Source organism: Globicephala melas, chromosome 19, assembly GCF_963455315.2.
Source record: "Globicephala melas chromosome 19, mGloMel1.2, whole genome shotgun sequence".
In the NCBI taxonomy this organism is placed as follows: Eukaryota; Metazoa; Chordata; class Mammalia; order Artiodactyla; family Delphinidae; genus Globicephala; species Globicephala melas.
In genome coordinates this window covers 11,655,250-11,663,434 of record NC_083332.1, presented here as the reverse complement: position 1 = coordinate 11,663,434, position 8,185 = coordinate 11,655,250, and positions in this window count along the sequence as shown.

Below are 8,185 nucleotides of genomic sequence, written 5' to 3'. Positions count from 1 at the left end.
TGGCAGTGCCTCCATCCGTACTCTGCACGTTGCATTTGCCCTGGCTAGCCGGTAATGGGCCGTACTCACCTACTGCGTCTGATGGGTTCGCAGTATCCACAAGGGATTCACACCAGGTGTGAGGAAAATGCCACCAGCCTACTGCAGGTTCTTAATGCCTGTAACATTCACACTACCGGTGAGAGAGTATACTGTGACGTGGCCAGTTCACTCTGGGCTAAAGGGAAGTATCAGTTGTCCAATGGGATTCGCTGAGTATGAAGGAGATTCATGTTATCCATGAGATTCACATTATGCACTGTCCACAGAAGGTTTGCCTTGAGAGGGGGGGAAATTTCACTGTCTACAAGTTCACACTGGAGAGGAATCTTACACTGTTACTTATGCTATTATGTTATGACATACTATCTTATACTGTCATATTATAACTACTATTTTAATATCATTCTAAAAGAGAGTTTGCACTTCCACGTTGAGTGGGCCCTGAGTTGAGGGAAATTTTACAGGGCTGTTTACACTGTGCTCATTGGGTAGGGGTTGGGTGTGAGCAAAGTTTATGTTCGTCAGAGAGTTCCCACAGCCTACTTAGGTAGGCCCTTGGAGAATGGTTTGTGCTGTCCCACAAGGGGTTCACAGCAGCCACAGAAAGTTCCCCATGCAGGGACATGTTCACCGTCCATGTTAACATTGTCACAGATATGAAAGAGATTAATTATACTGGCCATGGGGAGGCTCATACTGCGTGAAAGTTCACATTGCCCGTGACAACTTACATTGTGTTGGGGGGGGGAGGATTTCCATTGATTGGGATGGTGTTTCATGTTCCACAGTCAGTTCACGTCGGGTGTGAGGGCGAATTAGACTCAATGGGGAGATCTGTACTCTCCATGAAGGAATTCACCCTGCCTAGGAAGTACAGGCGGTAAAAGAGGGTCTCTACTGTCTGTTCAGGATTGTCTCTGGCCGTGGTGTGTTTTTAATGTCCACTGCTTATTCGAGTTACACCATGCATAAAGGAGACCCATCTGTGGGAGTCCACACAGTCCAAGGCCTATTTCACCTGTCCCTGGAACAATTACATAAAATGTAGTTAACTTACACAGTTCATTGAAATTAAATTTTCATGTGGGGTGGGGGTGATGTTGCAGGAGGAAGAATAACACAGGCTTAGCCAGGTTGCTCAGGGTCAAACTGAGCTGGGCTTCTTCCCAGTTGTGTGACCTTGGGCAAATCACTTAATCCCTCTATGCCTCAATTTCTACATCTGTAATGGATAATTTTTTTTTAATCCTATGGAATAGGGTTGTTATGAAGATGTAATGAGTTAAGATGTGCAAAGCATTTAGGTCTGTGTCTCTAGCAGGGTAAATCCTCAAAAATGTTAACTATTGCTGTGATTATTATTATTCAGAAGGAGCTTATCACTGCCTGAAGAGTCTATGCTGTCACAACCTTACTGGTAACCTGTCCGTATAGTTTGTATGTGTTGTAGTGGTGCTGGTGGTGGTGCTTTTTGAAAGGATTCCAGGGTTCAGCATATCTGTGGGGCATTTATCAATCCATCAGGAGGCATTATGGTCTACTGCTTGATGTCCCAGCTGTAACAGTTTTTAGCTGTGTAGCCTTGGGCCTGTACCCTCTCTCATTCTCACTCTCCTCATCTGAAAAATGGGGATCATTAGAATATCTATCTCATAAAGTTGAGGTGAGGATGAAATGAGATGCTGAATCTAGGGCCTTGCGTATAGTAAGTGCTCAATAAATGGGAGCGGTGATTTTTATATGCCCTATCCTGCACTGGACTCTGGGAAATCCCTGCCATTCAAGAAGTCACCATTTCTTGGCCTTTATTTGGGGCCTAGTGTCGATGATGGGTTACACCACCCTTCAGGGAGTCATACTATCCTAATACGTGTGTGTGTTGAAGGGGAGTTGGGTAACTTTTTATTGGAGAGTTAAGACTTTCCGGGTTGGGGGGGATTAGTATAATTGTATGAAAATTACAAAAGCCCAGAGGGTTTTGTTTTTTTTTTTAATGTTAACAGTCTTTCAACTTTAGTGAATTTTTTTATAACTATTATCAGTTAGATTTCACTTCAGACAAAAGTAACAGAAATCCAAACAACAGTGGCTTAAATAAAATAGAGATGTATTTTTCTCTTACCTCTGAAGAGATTGAATCACCTTCTGGTCTTTTCAGTCATACTTAGCTCCTCTGCCTCAGTGGCTGCTGGAGCTCTTGCCACCCACTCCAAGTTCCAAGCAGCGATATGGGACATAAGGGTTTGACACTTTGAATCTTTTACCTTTTGGAAGCTTCTGTGGAAGCCCCACTCAATCCGTACTTCTTAAATCTTATTTGCCAGGTGTGTTATTTGGCCACCTCTGTTTGAGCCCAGAGTGTTTAACTGGAACAGGGAATTTCTTCCTGTCTACGGGAAAGGGCTACATTATCCATGACTTAATAAAACTGACAGTGACATTGGGGTTTATTACACCCATTGGTTGAGTCTACACTATTCACAGAGTGGTCCACCCGGGCAGGTGGCACTGTCCACGCGGGGGCACAATGTCCTGCATGAGGTCATGCTGACTACGGGGCTACATTATTCCCATGAAGGCTCACACTGCTTACTGAGGTAATCCTGTTTATATGCACTATATGTAATCCTGTTCACATGCACTACACTATGCATGTGAGGTTTACCCGGTTGTGGGAATTGACCCTACTGCTAGAGGAATTCACACAACACAACGTTAAACAACTTATGCCGCCTCTGTGGTAGCGCACACTAAGGAGGGGACAAGGGCTTCCCTGGTGGTGCAGTGGTTAAGAATCCGCCTGCCAATGCAGGGGACACAGAGCCCTGGTCTGGGAAGATCCCACATGCTGCGGAGCAACTAAGCCCGTGCACCACCAACTACTGAGCCTGTGCTCTAGAGCCTGTGAGCCACAACTACTGAGCCCGCGAGCCACAACTACTGAAGCCTGCGCGCCTAGAGCCCGTTCTCCGCAACAAGAGAAGCCACCGCAATGAGAAACCCATGCACGGAAACGAAGAGTAGCCCCTGCTTGCCACGACTAGAGAAAGACTGCGTGCAGCAACGAAGACCCAATGCAGCCAAAAATAAAAAAATTTATTTTAAAAAAAGGAGGGGGGGGTGCTTCCCTGGTGGCACAATGGTTGAGAGTCCTCCTGCCGATGCAGGGGACTGGTTCGTGTCCCGGTCCGGGAAGATCCCACATACCGCGGAGTGGCTGGGCCCGTGAGCCATGGCCGCTGAGCCTGCGCGTCCGGAGCCTGTGCTCCGCAACGGGAGAGACCATAGCAGTGAGAGGCCCGCGCACCGCAAAAAAAAAAAAAAAAAAAAAGAGGAGACAAGCCATTTGTATGGGGGGTGCACGTTGTTCATTTGCTTTCTCACCATCTATATGAGGCTCACACTGTTTTTGAGGGTTACACTGCCTATGTGGGGTTTACACCGTTTATGTGGGTTGCCCTGTCATATGGGTCCACACAGTTTATGAAGTACTTTTGGATGAGGCCCAGATCATTTATGAGAGCTAGCCTATCTGGACAAGGTTTATGAGGGTCATGCTGCCTATATTTGGGTTCACACTGTTTTTAAGCATTACACTGTCTATTGGGGGTTTACACTGTCCATGTGAGAGTCACACTGTATATGGCGTTTACATCAGTATGGACACTGTCTCTATGGGATCTGGTTGTGGGGTTATACCAGCTGTATGCAGATTCAGTTCACTTCAGCAAATACATATCACCAGCCTACTCTATGACAGACCCTGGTCTAGGCACTGGTGATAAAGCAATGAAGAATGTGAAGAATACGGATCAAGTCCCTGTCTTTGTGGAGCTGACATTGAGTAGGACAAGTTCACCTTGTATAGAGGTTTCCCTGTTTATGAGATTCACGTCGGGATTCACACTCTTTAGGGGGTTGCACTGGCATCGACTGTCCAGGAGGGTTTCTCTGTGTGTATGGAGCTGCATTTTATTGGTATTACATTGGGCATAAGGGAGTTCACTGTCCAAAGATGAGCTTATCCATTCATTATTGATTGCCATGCTCTGGGGATACTACAGGCAACAAAACAGACACAAATCCGTGCCCTCTTAGAGCTGATATTATGTAGGAGGGATTCAAATGACAAGCAGATACATTATGGAAATATATGTCAGATGATGCTAAGTGCTATGCAGAAAAATAGTGCATAGAAGGGACACAGGGATCTAGGAAGGGGGCTCCAATTTAAAATATAGTGATCAGGGACTTCCATGGTGGTCCAGTGGTTGAGACTCCACGTTTCCACTGCAGGGGGCAGGGTTTTGATCCCTTGTCAGGGAACTGAGATTCCCACATGCCACATGGTGTGGCAAAAAAAAAAAAAAATATATATATATATATATATATGTATGTGTATATATAGTGGTCAGACATAGTCGTATTGGGAAGGAGGTTTGTTTATTTTTTAATTTTTGGCCACACACTGCGTGGCTTGCAGGATCACAGTTCCCTAACGTGTCCTCAGCAGTGAAAGCACGGAGTCCTAACCACTGGATCACTAGGGAATTCCCGGGAAGGTGATTTTTAAGTAACAACCTGAAAGGGATGAGGGACAGAGCTATGCAGACCTCTGGGGGAAAAGTCTTCAAGGCAGATGGAATAGCATGGGCAAAATCCCCGAGGGAGTAATATGCCTGGCATATTCTAGAAACAGCAAAGAGGCTGGAGCGTATTTGGAAAAGAAATGAAGGGGAAAGGTGGGAAGTGAGATCAGGAAGGAAGGGCCTTGCAGGCAAGGAGCTGTAAAAGCAAGGAGCTGGCTTTTACTCCCAGCGAGCAGAGGGGCTATTGGAGGGTTTGGGGCAGCAAAGGGATGTCATGTAGTTGACTAAAACCAGTCTGGCTGCCGATAGAGCACAGGATGGTGGTGGCAGGGGAGGGTGGCTGATTCTGAAACAGCTGAAGGAAGAGCTAGCCGATGGGAGTTCCCTTCAGATTGGATGTAGGATGAGAGAAAGGAATTAAGGATGATTCCAAGCTATTCAGCCTGAGCAACCAGCAAAATGGAGTTGCATTTTCCTGAGATGGGGAAGACTGGAGGTGGGGGGACAGTTTGGGGGAGATCCAGAAGACCATTATGACTTGGAAAACTCGAGAAATCCAAATGGAAACACTGATGAGGCAGTTCAACATGTGAGATTGGAGCTCAGGGTAGAGTCCTGAGATGGAGATAGAAATTTGGGTGTAATCAGCATAGAGATGATATATGAAACCGTGGTCCTGGTGGAGATTGTCAAAGGAAGGGGTGTAGATGGAGAAGAGAAGAGGACCTGGGACTGAGCTCTGGGACCCTTCAGCTTTTCAAGTCAGGGAGATGAGGAAGGGTGATACTATAAAGGGGTTACATTTTCTGTTTGGCAATGGTTACACTGTCTAGGTGGCTCTGCTCTCTAAACAGTGTGGGTGGGTCCTACTATTTCTAAGGGAATGACAATAGAGGAGTAGTGGTTCATTATTGCTTATATGGGTAATGGGTGGGTTGCAATTATGATTTTTATCGTCCACACAGTTTCCTTTCTAGGTGTGAAGTCTGTGAAGAGTTGTGACTTCTGTGGGTATAGGTTCTGTCCATGCCTTTGCCTGACAACAATAGGATAAAAGTTATCTGTGTCAGGACAGTAAACTGGAACAAGAACTACTAGGTCCATGGGAGTTGGGGTGTCCTTACTGTGCAGACAGACTTGTTTTCTCCATGAAGTGTTACACTATTCATCCCAGGCACATCCTAGGTCTGTGAGAGGCTGTGCTTTTTACCAGCCCCAGGGGCATTTGTGGAGGCTTTCCATAGTGAACTGAGGAAAGTGGGGGGTGATCCTTGCTCATTGGAGTTCACATGGCCTTGGTTGGATGGTATATCTTCAAGGAATGACCAGTGGTGATGGACAGTTTCCATCACAAGTTCACAACATCTAGGTGTTTCACATAGGAATGGTGGGGTTCACCATCCCTGGGGGTGGTTTTCAGTGTTCACAAGACAACTAAAGTATCCAAGACAGTCCACACTTCTATGGTGGAGTCACACAGACCCCTGAGGGGTTATAATATCTGTGGACACGCCATTTTCACCAGGCACTCCCATTCTCTGTGGATGGCTGAGAGTCTCCCATGAGGCGTACCCACCATCTATGATTGTGTTTCACAGAAACTGTGGGATTGAGTTATCCAGCTGGGTCAGGGTAGGATTATGCTATTAACAGGAAATTTCACTATCAATGCTGTGTGTTTATTGTCAAACAGTTGGAGTCTGTAGGGTGAGGGGTGCTTACCTCATCCACAGAGGTAACTCTGCTAATAATTATTACCAGTATTTATTGTGTACTTACCTCAAATCTCTGATTTCTCACAACAACCTAATCATGTAGGGCCTATTAATATCTCCATTTTACAGATGAGGAAGCTGAGGCTCAAAGAGATAAATTCACTTGCTCTATGTCGCGTACAGGAAATAGCAGAGTTTGGGCTGCCACCCCAGTCTCTGTCTTGCTGGTGGGAGTATGGAGGTCACTGAGGCTGTTATAGACCTATTATCTTTTAAACTTTGCATCATCTTTTTCTGGGGGGGGGGCAGTAAAAGAGGTAGTAAAATATAGTGGTTAAGGGTGGTGATTTTGAATTGGATAGGTTGGGTTTGAATCCTGGCTCCAACACTTCCTGAGCCTCATTTTCTTAATCTGTAAATGGGGCGAACAATAGTAATTCCCTTCTTTGGGGTTTTGTGAGGATTGAATGAGAAGATGTCCCGACAACGCTTGGCCCAGTGCCTGGCACATCTTGAGCGTTAGCAATTCGGGAGGGAGCTGTTATAGTAACAGTGATGATGATTATCATTGCTGGACCACACCGCTCCCAGAGGGTTACAATATCCGTGGGGGAGCTGCACTGTCCCTAGGCAAGGTTACATTAATTCCCCAGGGGGGTGATGTTTCCCGGGGGGACTTGGTCTCCCTGTGGAAGAGGCCTGAGACTTCTGAGGCACTGGTGAGGATCTGCTCTAACGCCAGTAGGAACCCAGCAACAGAGGCTGGGCTTGAAGCCCTAAGCACCCAGAGCCTGACCCTTCAGGCCTTCCCTCTCTGTGGCCTGTTCGTCTCTGTCTTCTTGATTTCACTCTCTCTGAGCATCTCCCCCCGCCCTCCCCGCTTCGTTTCCTTTGGTACCTCAGAGTCTTTTCTGAGACTCTGTGACTATAGCTTCGATTTGCCCTCTACTGTTGGCCATCGGATCATTGCTGATTTCCTGTTTCCCAAAGCCTCAGGCTTCATCCATTCCTCCCAGCTGCAGAGAACAGACTTAACACTGCCCTACGCGCTGGCCTTCATCCTTAAGCCCTGCCTTCCTCTCTCCTGGCGACCCCCCAGTGCCCCTTGGGAGCACATTTGTTCCGACTTTGCTCACCCCCTCGCATCCTGACCCCATCCCCGGAACCCCCTGCCCTGGAGGTGGAGGTGGGGGTACCTCCGGCGCCAGCCGTGTCCCCAGGACAGCTGCGGTCTGGGGATGGGGGGGCGGGCTCCCGCGTGCATTCTCTCTGGTCACTTCCTCCCCAGTTGGGACTGGGGCTATCTGGAAGGCCAAGACCCCATCCCTGAAGGAATGGAGGGCACAGCCGCCTCCCTATTTCCGATGCTGGGAAATGCTTCCCACCCATTCCACCCCACCCCTGGACAGCTGCCCCCATTCAGGCTCAGGATCGTTGGTGGGGGGACATGGTGAGCCCAGCCTGGGAAATGCTGTGGTCTGGATCATCCTCCAAGGTCCTGACCCGGCCCCCCTGCAGAGAAAATTCTGCCTCCTCCCCAAAGGTCCATACTCCTCCTCACAAAAGTTTCTGACACTCATCAGAAGGTACCCCCCAAGCCCTCTTACAGGCTTCCAAAGAAAATCTGGACCCCGCAGTGGGCAGGAGAGGAGGAGGGGCGGCAGGTCGCGAGTCCTGAGGACTTAAGTTATCTTCAGACTTGGAGCCTCAGAGAAGGGTCATGACCCCCCGGACCCCATCCCACCCCAACCCCCTCCTTCCCTCCTCCCCCGTCGCGCGGCCCCTTTAAGCCTAGAGCCGGCCGGTGCTCAGTGGCTGCGCGCCGACGAGTGTGTGTGT